Source organism: Macaca mulatta, chromosome 12 (genome assembly GCF_049350105.2).
Source record: "Macaca mulatta isolate MMU2019108-1 chromosome 12, T2T-MMU8v2.0, whole genome shotgun sequence".
Classification (NCBI taxonomy): domain Eukaryota; kingdom Metazoa; phylum Chordata; class Mammalia; order Primates; family Cercopithecidae; genus Macaca; species Macaca mulatta.
Genome location: NC_133417.1, coordinates 99,157,037 through 99,172,781, shown reverse-complemented (window position 1 = coordinate 99,172,781; position 15,745 = coordinate 99,157,037). Strand labels below are relative to the sequence as shown.

The 15,745-nt window shown below is 32.5% G+C and overlaps 1 pseudogene; it reads right to left on the bottom strand.

Annotated features, from left to right (window-relative positions):
- Nucleotides 1-10,170: 10,170 nt before the first annotated feature.
- Nucleotides 10,171-11,098, bottom strand: LOC696296 (heterogeneous nuclear ribonucleoprotein A1-like; annotated as a pseudogene).
- Between the last annotated feature and the right edge of the window lie 4,647 nt (nucleotides 11,099-15,745).

The window sequence follows — 15,745 nt, the reverse complement described above, 5'->3', positions numbered from 1 at the left end:
TCTGTAGCTTGTAATAATGTGTTTAAATATTCTGGTCATTCATTATCTGTAAAACAAATAAGCAATACCTAAGTAGAGTGTTATTTGGAAATTAAGTGAATGTACTAAAATCTGAGAAAAATGTTTTATATAAAAATGGTTTTGTTAGCTTGTAGCTACTATTATTAGTAGTAGTTACATTAGCTATTTTTTTAAAACATAGAGGACCCATAAAAATAAGTAACTTAAACCAAAATATTCATAGTAAACATATTTTTCCTGTGTTCTATATTTATCATATTTTATATTTTTAAATTATACATTACTACCATAATCACAAGTCACTAAAAACCCTACATAATCAATTTTTCATAAAAATTTTCTATGCTAACATTTGTTTAGTGATTCTCATAGTGTCTGTGGTTATTGAATTATAAGCTGCCATGAAAAAATTCACTGACAGTATATAATTGCTGTATCAATAATTACAGTGACCATGGGGAAACTCATATAGAGCACTGGGGTCAGAATTATAGATAGTCCAGGCCAAGACTAATGTTATTAGCATAATTAAGAAATAAATCTGGGTGAATAAAACAAAAATATTGATGTAGTTTATAAAATATGACCATGGTAAAATGTTATAGAGGTATAGTTTTTAACAGTACATAGGGAATATAACTGTAGGGACAATGAACTGCCTTCATGGTTATATATTATAACTTTTAACCCACACATAAGACCTTATTTTAACCAAAGATTCAATTACTAGGTGCATTACTGAGTGCTTTAAATATTATTTGGCCATGAAATGCTGTGTAAATGACTTGAGAGAACATAATTGTGTGAACGGATTTTGCTAATAAGCCTTGTTCATCCACTCTGCCCTTGTAGGGCAAATCAGTCAAATTTGAGGTCACCAATTCAAGAATTAAATTTTGAAGTGGAAGCAAAATTCAAGAATCATCAGTTAAATAAGAGGAATCAAGGGAGAAAAGCAGAGCTTAGTTATTTATTCACTAACCCCCATCATACAGCAAGTGTTCTGTCTCAGAGAAGATATATATTACATTATATATTACATATATTCAACTATGTGTATGTGTGAGTTTGCTGAGAGACCAGGCTTCCCTCACAGGTGGCATGTGTTTCACAGTTATTTTATAGCTGAAAATACATGTTTTCAAAGTAGCTCTTATGATGAGTTAGAGATATCAATTGCTGCTTACATCAAGATATTTAACTAGGGATATCACAGGTAAATACACATAAAAAAACTTGTGAGTAAATAAATACAGTAAATATAATAGAACTTTTCTTATTGCACCAAGAGATTAACTACAGATGCATTTCCAAAGTTACTTAACTTGAGGAACAACCATCTTACGCGGAAATGAAACAGAATTTCATTCCTTCATAATTCTGCATGGCAAGACATGAATTAATCTTTGTAGTGTAAACAATATTGTACTTTCATAATAATGAATTAAGAATAAAATTAATTTGTAGTTTACATATTGTAAGTAGTATAGAGTTTAAAAGCCAGCCAATATCCACAAATATTTTAATGCAATCTTGTCAGAGGTTTGGTTTCTCATTTCCCTTGCTCCTCCTTTCTCAAAAATTATTTTTTTGAAGGTTTTATTTTTGTTTTCGCAGAACGTCTATAATGTGAAAATTTAGACTGAGTGAAACTGAAACAACTGAATGATAGTATGTGTGTGTGCGTGAGTGTGTGTATGTGTGTGTTTATGTATCCTAAGATAATTTTCATGTGATAGGCACAAAATAGTCAATAGTATGAAATATATAGATTATTTCATACTATACATGAAATATATAGACATATGTGTGTGTATATATATAATCTTGATTGCTTCCAGTTCATAATGAAAACATATTTATATTTAGTCTTTTAAGTTTCATCCATAATTCTAATAATCATATAGTCCAGATATACTTTGAGACAAAAATTTTAGTCTAGTCCCTATTGCTCACGCCTATGGAGAATTCTCTTTCAATCTTTTTAACTTTAAAGAAGATTTAAACTGTCCAATTGTCATTCATTATCTTTTGTACAATAAAATTAAAAGCATAACTAAACTAACGTAATTAAAATTAAGCACAAATTTATTTAGACAACATTCAAGACCTTTCTGATTAAGAAATTGATTGTGAATATCAGTATTATTTGGCCAGACTTTCTTCTCTCCTCATAAATAAAAGGATAGAAAGTAAAAATTTGAATATCAAAGAATATTTCTTTTAAAATCACAATAATGTACATTTTTTAATATGACATTTTTAAAGGGAAGCTTTTGTACTTAAAGAAAAATGAATATTCCCTAAAAGAATATTTGTCACTTTCCAAAAATCCATTTGCTTATGGTGAAAACAATAATTCTAGAAAATTTTCCAAATAAACACAAAAATAAAACATATACTTAATATTTAGGTAAAACATGAGAACAAATGCTTTACACCTCTTCACACTGAGGTAATGTATCTTTTTCTTTGCCCTTTGAAAACTGGTTTTGTGACTTGCTTTGACTAATCAAATCTATCAGAAGTGCTGTTGTGTCACTTCTGAGCAAGAATTCAGAGGAACTCACAGCTTCCTTGCCATCCTCTTAGATCCATGTTATTAGATCTAGATATCCTTATTGGGAGGAGATATGGTAGAAAAGGGATGTATTTTGCCAACAATCAACAAATTATTCACCTGTGAGACGCGTCAATTAAAGTGAGACCATAGTGAACTATGCAGTTCCAATGAAGCTATGGAAGCCTGCAGCAATGTGAGTAGTGTAAAAGAAAACCACCAGAGAAAAACTATGGCTGAGCTCAGCCTGAAATATAGAATTCTATGCATATTTAAGCATATATGGATTTTTTTAAGCTTCTAAGTACAGGTGTAGAAAATACTATAAAATATTAAAATCAAGTATTATTTTTCTTAAATTAAATTTTTTCCTAATTTCTCTCTGTCTCTTCCCTCTTCTAGTCCTCCCTTCCTAGGTCTCATACAGACAAACACACAATACAGAGGCATAATCCTGGGTATGAACATAAGTCAATTTCAGTAACTACAAATACTAATGTAAGTAATCAGCATATAATCACACTCATATATTCTGAAATTATAAGTAAAATCACATTCATGGAGTGAGCACATTGAAATGTTAATATACCCTAGATTAGTGTTACAATTTATATTTTTAATTTGATATTCCCTGAGAAGCTTTGTCTGTACCACTGGCTTCTCAATTTACGTTAAGCAAAGCCTTTATCTACAAAAAGCCCCATTTAAAAGGCAAACAATACCATCTGCAAATATATGAACATAATGGTAAAATATTCTTAGAATAATTTATACAAACAAAACTTCCAAATGTTTATTTAGAAAGGTCATGTTTCAAAGCAGACAATTGTCATGTAGACGAATGTTAATCAGACTGAAATGAGATATTGAATGTGAAAGTAAACTACTTTCACAATTTGACCTGAGGATAGCCTCAACTGTAATTATTAATTTGGGTGCCATTTATTCCCCTTTCTAAAAACTAAGTGTATATAATACCTTTCCTCAAAGTAAGCAAAAAATAAATAAATAAATCAAGTACTTCCAACCAAATCGGATTAAATTCTTATATTTTAAATATATGTGCAGTTAATTAAAATGCCACTTGTATAACAAATCTAAAAAATTAAAGTATTAACAATTTTCATCAGTTGATAAATATATTTATTGTTACAGAACCATATGATATTTGGAACTCTGTCTTTAAAATGCATTAACCTATAACTTTATAAAATACTAACAAAAATAAAAATAAGGTTAAGATATTAAATATTTATCTTAGTTATATGTTAGAAAGAATAAATTCAAATGAAATCTTTCATATCAATTTCTTCCCGTAAGTAGTAGATTTTTCATTTTTACAGTTTTAGATTGAAGAAAAACTATGGTAACCAAGCAATAGGCAAAAAAAAAGCTAAAATATTTATATCTGCTTCTGCACTATGTGCCAATTTGCAGAAAATAATGCAGAAAATAGAAATGTTTTCAATTCCATGCTTCTTATTCAATAAATATTTGCTGGAGTGGATTACCAATTTTCCTCAAAACCCTTATAATTTTCCCAGCAACCATCAAATTCAGTCATAAAAACTCATATAGACAATGCTAAACAAATCATGTATGCTTTTTTTTTCTAATTTTATGTAGGATCATGGTTATTCACACAAGTTTGGTGTCAATTTCTGTTATAATATTCTGAGCTCCTCCCAATTAATTTTTTGCATTTGCAATTATAGAAAAATGTTTATAGTTCTAGAAGTTGTAGAAAAAATGACAGCCACATATTTGAAGAAAAAGAGTGATGCGGTTAACAAGTGACTTTTACATTTTAAAATCTAAACCTTATTACTAAATATTTTATGTTTATATTCTATGTGGATGTTAGTGCTTTTATGCTTTATGCATTAAACATATTTACTTAGTAAGAGATCACTTATTAAAGAAATACTTTCATTAAATTTGAAATGAGTTGTGTCTAAATAGAAAAAAAAAATCAACATAAGATTGGACATTCTTTTACTTTGTGCCTATAAGAATGCAATGACTTCTGAGACATCTAGGGTAGTTTAAATGCTTTATTTTCAGAAAGCATGGCCAAATCAAAGCCATATTAACAGAAAACATTATTTGTATTCTGTATTTTCTCACATTTTGATACATTTATTCACTCCAACAACTTTTACTAACTGTTATTTGTAATGTTCTAGAATAAGGAGATGAATGCAATAAATATGAGGGTGGGGCAAAGTGAATGAAAAATTTTGTCTCTGTGCTTCTCTCATTTTGTCTCCTATCTAGCTATGTCTTCTGTAACATCATTAGGACAAAATTTGCTGTGAATAGAATTATGGTCAGTGTACAAATAAGAAGAAAAGATTAGCCCTACATTTGAGAGGTAAGAGTTAGAGTGGAGTGCAAAGCATTGGAGAGACAAGAATCAAGAAGAAAATAAAGAATTTACTTTTCAGAAAGCAAGGGCATGATGGAGGCTTAAAATTAATACAATATTCTAGAAATGGTGATTCATTGAGGGTGATAATAGCTTAGAATATGTTAATCTATTTGTAGAGGAGCTGAGAGTAGGAATGTGAGAAAATTAATGAAATATCATATTACTGCATTATATATTATTAAAGGTCCAGAAAATGGAATAAGTATGTCTGCCTAAGGCATGGGAACAGAAAGTTCATGAAAATCTTCCCCAAATTATTGAGTTTTCTAGAGCCCATGTACACCACTTAAGGGTATGAGTATTGGCTTGGGATTGCTACTGCCAATGTTGACACCATATATATCATCTGGATCCCACGGCCTGCCTGGCAGACCACTGCCTCTGCTGGCATCTGCCTAGAGGTATACCGCCTAGAGGTATAAGGATTGGCCAGCTCAAAGTTGCCATCAGCAGCAATCACGTATGCCACCCAGGGGCTGAAGGAGAAGCATGCCCAGCTCATTGCCATCATAATTTGTGGCCAAATATAGATTCAGCTGATGTCCCATTTCAAGCAAAACCTCACCACTGACTCCACTAATAACTATAGCTTAAGCTACTGAAGAACTCACAGAAACTACTGATGGTAATTACAGCCAGGGAAATTATGCAGAGACTATACCAGAATAAAGGCAAAATATTCTACCCAACAAACACTATGGATACATTACATCTTTCTGTAGAAAAAATTCTTTTCCTATATAAGTCAATTCATAAAATTAAAAGAAGTGACTGTTACACCAATGCCGAGATATCAATGTATGTACACAAGAAACATGAAAAAGTAAGAAAACATGACACTTCCAAAGAACACAATAATTCTCCAGTAACAGACCCCCAAAAAGGAAATCTATAAAATGCCCACCAAAGAATTCAAAATAATGATTAAAGAGACACAATGAGATATAAGATAACACAGATAAACAGATTTGAATTAGAAATTCAACAAAAAAAATTGGGTATCATAAAAAAGAAACCAAAATCTTGAAATGGGAAAATTTCATAAGTAAAATAACAATATACTTAAGAGATTAAACAGTAAACTAAATCACTCAGATAAAAGAATTTTTAAATTTAAAGGCAAGTTTTAGAAGTAGCACAGTGAGAGAAAAAAATGAAGGTGAAGAAGAAGGAAGAAGAAGAAGAAGGAGGAGGAGGAGGAAGAAGAGGAGGAGGAGAAGGAGGAGAAGAAGGAGGAAAGGAGGAGGAGAGAAGGAGGAAGAAGAATAAAAAATAATTTTTAAAAAGCTTTGGACATATGAGACACCATAATGTGATTATATATTTGATTTTTTGTAGTTATAAAAGAAGAAATTTTTTAAAGGACATAAATACTATATTTAATAATAAAATAGCTGGAAACTTTTCAAATCTTGGAAAATACATACAAACATTCAGATAGAGAAAGATCAAATATCTCCAAATAGATGCAAGACAATATTGTAATCTCCAAGGCATTTTATAGTCAGTCAAAAGGTAAACAAAAAAAAAACTTCTCAAAGAGGAAGAAAGAGTATTAAGTCATACATAAGGAAATTCTTAAGACTAACAGCAGATTTCTCAGCAAAAGCCACACAGGCAAGGAAAGATGGGATGATAGGGAGGCTGAGGTGGGCAGATCACGTGGTCAAGAGATCAAGATCATCCTGGCCAACATGGTGAAACCCCATCTTTACTAAAAATACAAAATTTAGCTGGGTGTCGTGGTGCACGCCTGTCGCCCCAGCTACTCAGGAGGCTGAGGCAGGAGAATCGCTTCATTCTGGGAAGCGGAGGTTGCTGTGAGCCAAGATTGCACCATCGTACTCCAGCCTGGTGACAGAACATGACACCATCTAAAAAAAAAAAAAAAAAAGGAATGGGATGATATATTCAAAGTGCTGACCGAAAAAATACTGCAGGTTAAGAATACTATACCCAACAAAGGTATCTTTCAAAAATATAGGAGAAATACATTTTTCTTCTTGAGACAGAGTCTTGCTCTTTCACCCAGGCTGGAATGCAGTGGAGTGATCTTGGCTCACTGCAACCTCCACCTCCCAGGTTCAAGTGATTATCCTGCCTCAGCCTCCCAAGTAGCTGAGACTATGGGTGCTTGCTACCATACCCGGCTAGGTTTTGTATTTTTAGTAGAGACGATGTTTCACTATGTTGGCCAAGTTGTTCTTGAACTCCTGACTCCTGCCTCAGCCTCCCGAAGTGCCGGGCTTACAGGCATGAATCACCATGCACTGCCGAGAAATACATGTTTTTTAAGACAAGCAAAAATGGACGGAATTCATTATCACTAGACTGTCCCTAAAATAAATGCTTACAAGAATCATACATCTGGAAGCAAAGGAATGAAATCTACCATCATTGAAACCCATTGAATTATAAAACTCACTGACAGAGAATATACCTAAATTAGAAAAAAAATGGAATGACATGTTATCTTTACAAAAAAAAAAAAAATTGAAAAATAAAAGTAAACACTAAAAGAGGAAGAAAGGAACAAAAAAACTACATAATCAGAATGTAATTAACAAAATGACACTAGTAAGTCCTCATGTATCAATAACAACCTTGAATATACATAATTTGATATAGATATAGACTGGCTAAATGGATTAAAAGAGAAATCTAACTGTATGTTGCTGACAAGAAATTTACTTTCCATGTAAAGACAGAAATAGATTGAAATGAAAGGGATGAAAATAAAATATTCCACACGAACAGAAAACAGAAGCATGCAGAATGGTTATACCTATATGAGACAAAATACACTTTTGTCAAAAACATAAAAAGTGACTTAAGGGTCATTATATAATAACAAATGGACAAAATCACCAAGACATTATAACAATTGTAAATACACACACACACACACACACACACACAGAGCCAACACTGGAAGATGTGTGTATGTGTGTATATATATGTATATATGTGTGTATATCTATACATATATACACACACATATATATACACATATATATGCACACATATATGTGTATGTATATGTATGTGTGTGTGTGTGTGTGTGTATAGCAAAATTATTAGAATTAAAGGGAGAGATAGACACCAATACATTAATAGTTGGGACTTTTTACACCACACTTTCAGCATTGGACAGATTATTTAGGGAGAAAATTAGCAAAGAAATGTGAGACTAAATTTGCACTGTAGGTTAAATGGACCTAACAGACATTTATTTACTAAACCTTTTATCAAACAGTAGCAGAATGCATAGTCTTCTCATCAGCACATGTAAACATTCTCTGGGATAGACCATATATTAGGCCACAAAACAAGTTTAAATAATCTTTAAAATTTAAATCACATCAAATATCTTCTTAAAACATAAAGGAATAAAACTACAAATCACTAATAAAGGGAACTTTGAAAATTTAACAAATACATGGAAATTAAAGAACATACTTTTAAATTACCTTTGCATCAACAAAGATAATAAGAAAAAATGTAAAAGGAAACTTGAAACAAGTAAAAATGGAAATACAACAAACAAAAACCCATGTGACGCAGCAAAAGCAGGGATAAGAGGAAACTTCACAGCAATAAATATTTACAAAAATGAGAGGAATTTAAATAACAATTCTAATGATGCACCTCAAAGAACTAGAAAAGTAACAACAAATCAAACCCCAAATTAGTAGAGCAGAAATAATAAAGATTCAAAAACAACTAGACAAAATTGAGACTAAAAAATTATAAATAACCAATGAAATGAAAAATTATTTTTTCCAAAAGATAAACATAATTGATAAACTGCTTGCTACACTAGTCAAGAAAAAAAGAGAGAAGACCTGAAAAAATAAAATCAGAGATAAAAATGAGACATTACATCTGATATCACAGAAATATGAAGGATCATTAGAATTTACTATGAACAATCATATGACAACAAATTGGAAACCTGGAGGAAATGGATAAATTCCTGAACACATACACCCTACCAAAATTGAACTAGGATGGAACAGAAAACTTGAACAGGCCAATAATGACTATGAGATTGAATCAGCAATGAAAGTCTTCCAAAAAAAGAAATGCCCAGGACCCGACGGCTTTACTGCTACATAGAATTCTACCAGACTTCTAAAGAAAAGCTAACGACAATTCTCAAATTATTCCAAAAATTAGAAGAGGAGGGAATTCTGACTAAATCATTCTATGAACCAGCACTACCCTGATACCAAAACTAGATAGGTTCACAACAAAAAAGAAAGCTACAGGCAAATAAACCTGATGAATGTAAATGAAACAATCCTCAACATTATAGTGGCAAGTCAAATCCAACAACATATCAAGAAGATAACACACCATGATCAAGTCAAATTTATCCCAGGGATGCAAACATCGTTCAAAACATGCAAATTATTGTATTTTATTTTCAAGAGAATTAAATCATTTATTGATTACACATGATAATGGATGATACGAAAGCTTCATTCTCATCTATAATTTTATCTGGTACGATCATTCAATTTAGATATATTGCATAAGATGTGGCCACAATTATTTTTATAACCAATAATTCCATGATTTTGCTTGGGTGACTTGGGTGATCCCTTTTAATGGTGACCTTCAGGTCATAACAGTAACTATCATTCAACTACACTAAGGTTTCTGAAGACAATGGCTTCTCCACCCAAGCAGACTGTATATAAATTCCAAATAGAACTTGGCATTACTCTGAAGGAATTCTAACTTCACACTGTTGGGGAAATTTACCAAGATGGCTTCAGAGTAGACTAACTTTACACAGCACATTTAAAAAAAGACACATTTATTCAGCATCATGATCAGACTATTACACTTAGCAATCAACAGCATGGGTGTAAAAAAAAAAAACTACGTTAAAATCTTTTGTTGGAATGCTTTATACTTTCCACAGAACAGAAACTAAAATAGCCTGTTAAACAATTCATTGCAAAAAGAGTCCTCGAGTTTTTTGCCCATACACATGAGTACTTGTCTAAAACATTTTTTTTCCCCGTTGGTAGCAGCTAGTCCCTGCTACCACTGTGTTTAGCTGAGTTCACAAATCTGTTGTAGCCTGTAGCTTCCCTGTCACTTATCTGACTCTTCACTCCAGCTAAGCTTTGTTTCCTGGCAGTAGTTATAATCTTCTGCCACTGCCATAGCTACTACTGCTACTGGAACCGCCATAGTCACTTTGGTTTCATGGTTTGTCCAAGGATTGGCCTCCACCACCATAGAGGCCAGAAGTTCTGCCTCCAAATTTCCTCCCTTCATGGGTCCAAAATTTGAACTATTGTTGTAATTGCCAAAATTATTGTACCTCCACCACTTCCAAAATTGCTTCCATCATTACCAAATCCATTAGAGGCATCGCCACTGCCACCATATCCACCACCACCACAGCTGCCACCAAAGCCACCAAGACCACTGAAGTTTCCTCCATAACCAAAGTTGTCAGTCCCACTGAAACCAACTCCATGACCACCATCAAAGTCTCCAGAACTTCTTCGACCTCTTTGGCTGAATGAAGCACTAACTATCTCTTGCTTTGACAGGGCTTTCCTAACTTCATAGTTGTGGCCATTCCCAGCATGTTATGGTCATCAAAGTTTATAAGGGCAAAGCCCCTTTTCTTGCCACTGCCTTGGTCAGTAATGATTTCAATCCCTTTAATTTTTCTATACAGTTCAAAAATATTATCTTCAGTGATGTTCTTCAGTGTCTTCTTTAATGCCAACAACAAATATCTTTTACACAGTTAAGTGGGCACCTCATCTTTGAGAATCTTCTCTTGAGAAAGGTCTCTTTGGTTCCACAACTCTTCCATCCACCTTGTATGGCCTTGCATTCATGGCTGCACCCACCTCTTCCGCAGTGGCGTATGTGACAAACCCAAAGCCCCTGGAGTGCTTGGTTTTTGGATCTCTTATTACCACACAGTCCGTGAGCATTCCCCATTGCTCAAAATGGCTCTTCAGGCTCTCATCAGTTGTTTCAAAGCTCAACCATCCAATGAAGAGCTTCCTCAGATGTTCAGGCTCTTTAGGAGACTCTGATTTAGACATGATGGCAAGGGGCAGAGAGACTTTAACAATGCTTCCTCGGTGGCCTCCACAGGCAGAAAGAAGTAGACGATGAACATATTTCCAACATGTGCAAATTAATAAGTGTGATATATCACAGTAACACTAAGTGTTTAAATCATAAGACCTAAAATTATAAAACTTCTAAGCAAAAACAGGGGAAATGCTTTAGGACAGTTGTCTAGTCAAAGATTTTATGACTGGGACTTCAAAAGCACGGGTAAAATGCCTCTACAAAAATAGATAAGTGGGCTACATTAAACTAAAAAGCTCTGGACAGCAAAGAAAATAATAAACAGAGTGAAGAAACAATCTTTAGATTGAGAGAAAAAGCTATTAATCTGACAGGGGACTAATACTGAGAATTCAGGAAAAAAAAAATAAAACTCAAACAACTCAACAGCAAAAGAATGAATAAACCCATTAAAAAGTGGGGAAAGAATCCGAGTAGACTTTTCTCAAAATAAGACATACAAGACAAACAAATGTCTAACAGGTATATCAAAAAATGCTCAGCATTACTAATCATCGTGGAAATGCAAGTTCAACCGGCAATGTGATATCATCTAACCTCAGAATGGCTATTATCAAAGAAATAAAAAATAAATGCTGGAAAGGACTAGGAGAAAAGGGAACTATTACACATTGTTAATGGGAATGTAAATTAGTTTAGCTATTATGGAAAGCAGTGTGACAATTTTTCATGAAACTAAAAAAAAAAAAAAAAAAAAAAAAAAACCTACAATAGGATCCAGCAATCTAATTTTACAGTATTTATTCAAAGGAAAAAAAATCAGCATATCAAATAGATAGCTGTACCCCACTTGTTTATTGCAGCACTATTCACAGTAACGAAGATATGGAATCAATCTAACTGTCCATCAACAACAGAATGAATAAAGTAAATATGGTATATATACACAATGGAATTCTATATACCATAAGAAAAAATAAATAAAATCCTGTCATTGGCAGGTACATGGATGGGACTGGAGGTCATTTAGTTAAAGAAAATAAGCCAGGCACAGAAAGACAAATATCACAAGCTCTCACTCATCTGTGGGCGCTACAAAAGTTGATTTCACGAAAGTAGAAAGTAGAGTGCTAGATGCCAGATGCTGGGAAGGCTAAGCCTAGGGCTGAAAAGAGGTTGGTTAATGAGCACAAACATACAATTAGATGGAAGGAATGAGTTCTAGTTTTTGATAGTACTACAGGATGACTATAGTTAACAGTAATTAATGGTATATTTCAAAATACCTGGAAAAGAATATTTAGAATGTTTCCATCATGAAGAAATGACAAATGATTGGATGAATATAATAAATAGCCTGTTGTGATCATTTTGCACTGTATCATGTATCAAAAATCATCTGTACCCCATAAATATGTATCAGGTATTAATATATGTTATTGTGTGTTAATAAAAAATACTGAATTTTGAGATGCATTATGAAATAATATTTTTACATGGACATAAGAAATATAGTGTTTAATTTTTATATAATAAAATTGGAGTTGCTGAGAGATTTATGTAAATTTAAAAATTTATAAATTAATTATATCAAAACTATATTTATTATGCTACATTTTTAAAAAGGCATCAAGATGGTAAAGGAATGAAGGAATTATTGTAAAAATTTGTAACTCAAGGTGTGAACGTTCTTACGCTGGTTTAGTAAGCAGAGACACTCTAGAAATAGTGTCCTTTTGAGATTTGTTACTGTGGTACATATCGTTTTTCAGTAGTACTGAGGCAAGGAGATATTTTTTATGTGGTTTATTAAAAAAACAGAATGCCAGTCAGCAGGCTTATACTCAAAAAAAAATGCTAGGTCTTATTTTAAAGAGTTTCAGTTAAATTTATGCATTTAAAAGCTACAAATTGAAATATTTAAGGCATTTTCTTTATTATTAATCCTTGCCATAATTTGATTTCTCAATTAACAAACTAATCTCTAGTCCTGATGGCATAGAGCTTTTACTCTGTCTTGTTCTTTTCTATGTCACTTCTAACTGATGGACCTTTACCAGCTCTGGACTCTGTATGGTGTGTTCTAGATCAACGGTACCTCAAATTCAAATGCCTTAACTTAGACTAATTGTCTTTCCTGATTCTCTTAACAAGGCAACCAATACCTAATTGCTTTTTAGTAAAATTAGTTGAAAAAAATATTTTAAATTTTCCAGGGAGGCTTTTATTCAATTGCACTACAATAAGTCAGCAAATTTACAGTTCATGGTTTGTTTTTGGTGAATGTTGATTATATCCAGGGTCTTATCCTTGTGAAAGCTTCCCTTCCCATTATGTTTAAGGTCAGTTACTCTTAGCAATCTTTGACTTCAGTACAGCAAATAAAGTACAGATTGTGTCATTCATGTCTTAGTGGATTTTTTTTGTTTATATGTTTGTTTGTTTTGTTTTTAAACAGAGAATCCTTTCTGAGAAATAAAAAAAGGAGTAGAAGTAGTTGACAGACTAGGAAATATTTTAATTTATTTTTATTTCTATAATAAAATTTGAATGTATAAAGAAAGCTGTAGCAAAACACTTTAAGACTTCATAAATCTATAAGAAATACCAAATTAGTGGATAACATTTGAACGAAGTGCAGGGATAATAAAAACAGACCAGGAAATTAGGTATGTTCTAATATCATGTGGTTTACATGAATCAAACTAGGGCTATATATAGTGGGTATCTGAAGAGGTCTGCTGACAAGAAAAAAAGGTACATATGTTTGATGTATAAGTAACGAGCCTGGAGCGTGTTTACATTTTAAGGGATCTCAATTATTATTTATTCTAAATCCATTATTTGTCCATTAAGGACACAGGTTCAGAGATGATAAGCTATTTGCTCAAGTAAAAAAGCTACTTAAGAGCTTTGTGATTACAGCTGCTAAGACATGAAACCAAACATCTAATTCCCAAGTTTAAGAAATATCGTGATATCTAATGCTACAGAAAAATTCTGTGAGGCCTTTTTCTCAAAGAAAGAGCTAATAATACATTACATGCCCAAAAACAACAAGCCCCTTTAGCATTTTGTAGGTATTTCCTTTCTTAGATATAAAATAAAGGAGCTGTGGCACAGACCCTTTAACCTAATACCATATATAAATGTAATGTTCAGGTAACTATTAAAACCCTTCAGGACTACTTTGAAAAAGAGAAAAGTAACCTTGAATTTCAAGAAAGTAAAAAAAAAATATTAAATATGCTCACTTGCACAGTTATTTTTCAAGGTGGATTGGCTCGATAAAAATTATGACCTTTTTCTGTGCCTTACTTTATTTTCCAGACCTAAAAATATTGCCAGTGCCTGAGGCGTAAGTCAGAGTGAACCTCTATTATCACTCCAGAGATCTGGCATTTTCCTCATTAGGCTCCATAGTATCTGACTGAGTGACCTTGTTTGGTGAGAAGACACAGATGGAGTCTGTCAGTAAATCTTGTTAATGTAACAAGTATTCCCACTGTTAGATGAGTGTTGCGCCTGATACTGGCATTTCTTCCCTTAGTAAACAACCCATATTCCCTTTCCAACATGGGTCTCTTCCTTCATGCCATCAGGTTTTTCAGCATTAGCTTGTTCTAAGGATTATCTAAAAGGATGTCTCTTGCTGTGAAGGTGAGATGCTCTCTCTTTCTGAATAGCAAACCCTTGCTGGCTTTTGAAAGATGTAAAGATGACATTAAATGTGGAAAACACAAACCTAAGCCAAATACACGGTCACCATGCTAAAAAGTCCTTTAAGTGTTTCACCTAAAGGTAGTAAGATTTATTATCAGGTAACCACTTCTGTAATTTGTCATTTCTCCCTGCTATCCTGTTTTGAGATGTAAAAGACAAAGCTTGAAGAAAGGAAACACTCTCAATTTCAGAAGAAAGATTGAGTGTCAATGCATGTAAATATAAGTGTTCAGCAGCAGACGTCAGACTGTATCATGAACTTGGAAAAAGGCATTTAATCTCTAACAATTTCAATATCCTTATCTATAAAATTGGTAAATAATCATTAAAAATAACCTTTCAGATCCAGTGAGGAGATCAAATAAGATTGGGATTAGCTTGTAAAACTATACATATGTTTATGTGTAAGTATAAAATATGAAACAAAAGCAATCAGAAATGCACAGCCAGGAGCACACTTTAAATCTTAGTGGACACTTAATATGTACAAATTTTAATGTTAATTAAAAATGAACAATTTTTGAAACTTAAAATTAGAAGATATCTGCAAAATATAGCAGGCTATAATGATTTAATAATAATAATAACTCATTTACAAAGGGTCTTAGTTATACTTTTATTAAAAATTGTACAACTTTACATTTTTATTTTAAATAACTTAATAATTATAAATCAAAGCAAAAATAATGGTTCCATAACTTTTCAATGCTTCTAGTCCCTCATACTAAATTAAAAGTACTACACTAAGTAAGTACTGAGTGTCATCAGGGGCTCTGCTTGTAGAAGGGCTCTGTAGGAAAAATGAGCTTTTCTTTTGTACCTCTGATGCTCAGATACTGAAGTCAAAAAAAAAAACAACTAAAAACTCGGAAGATGCAAAAGTTCTTGAGCATATTATAGTAATAAGATAGAAAATAACTCAAAGATTGTAA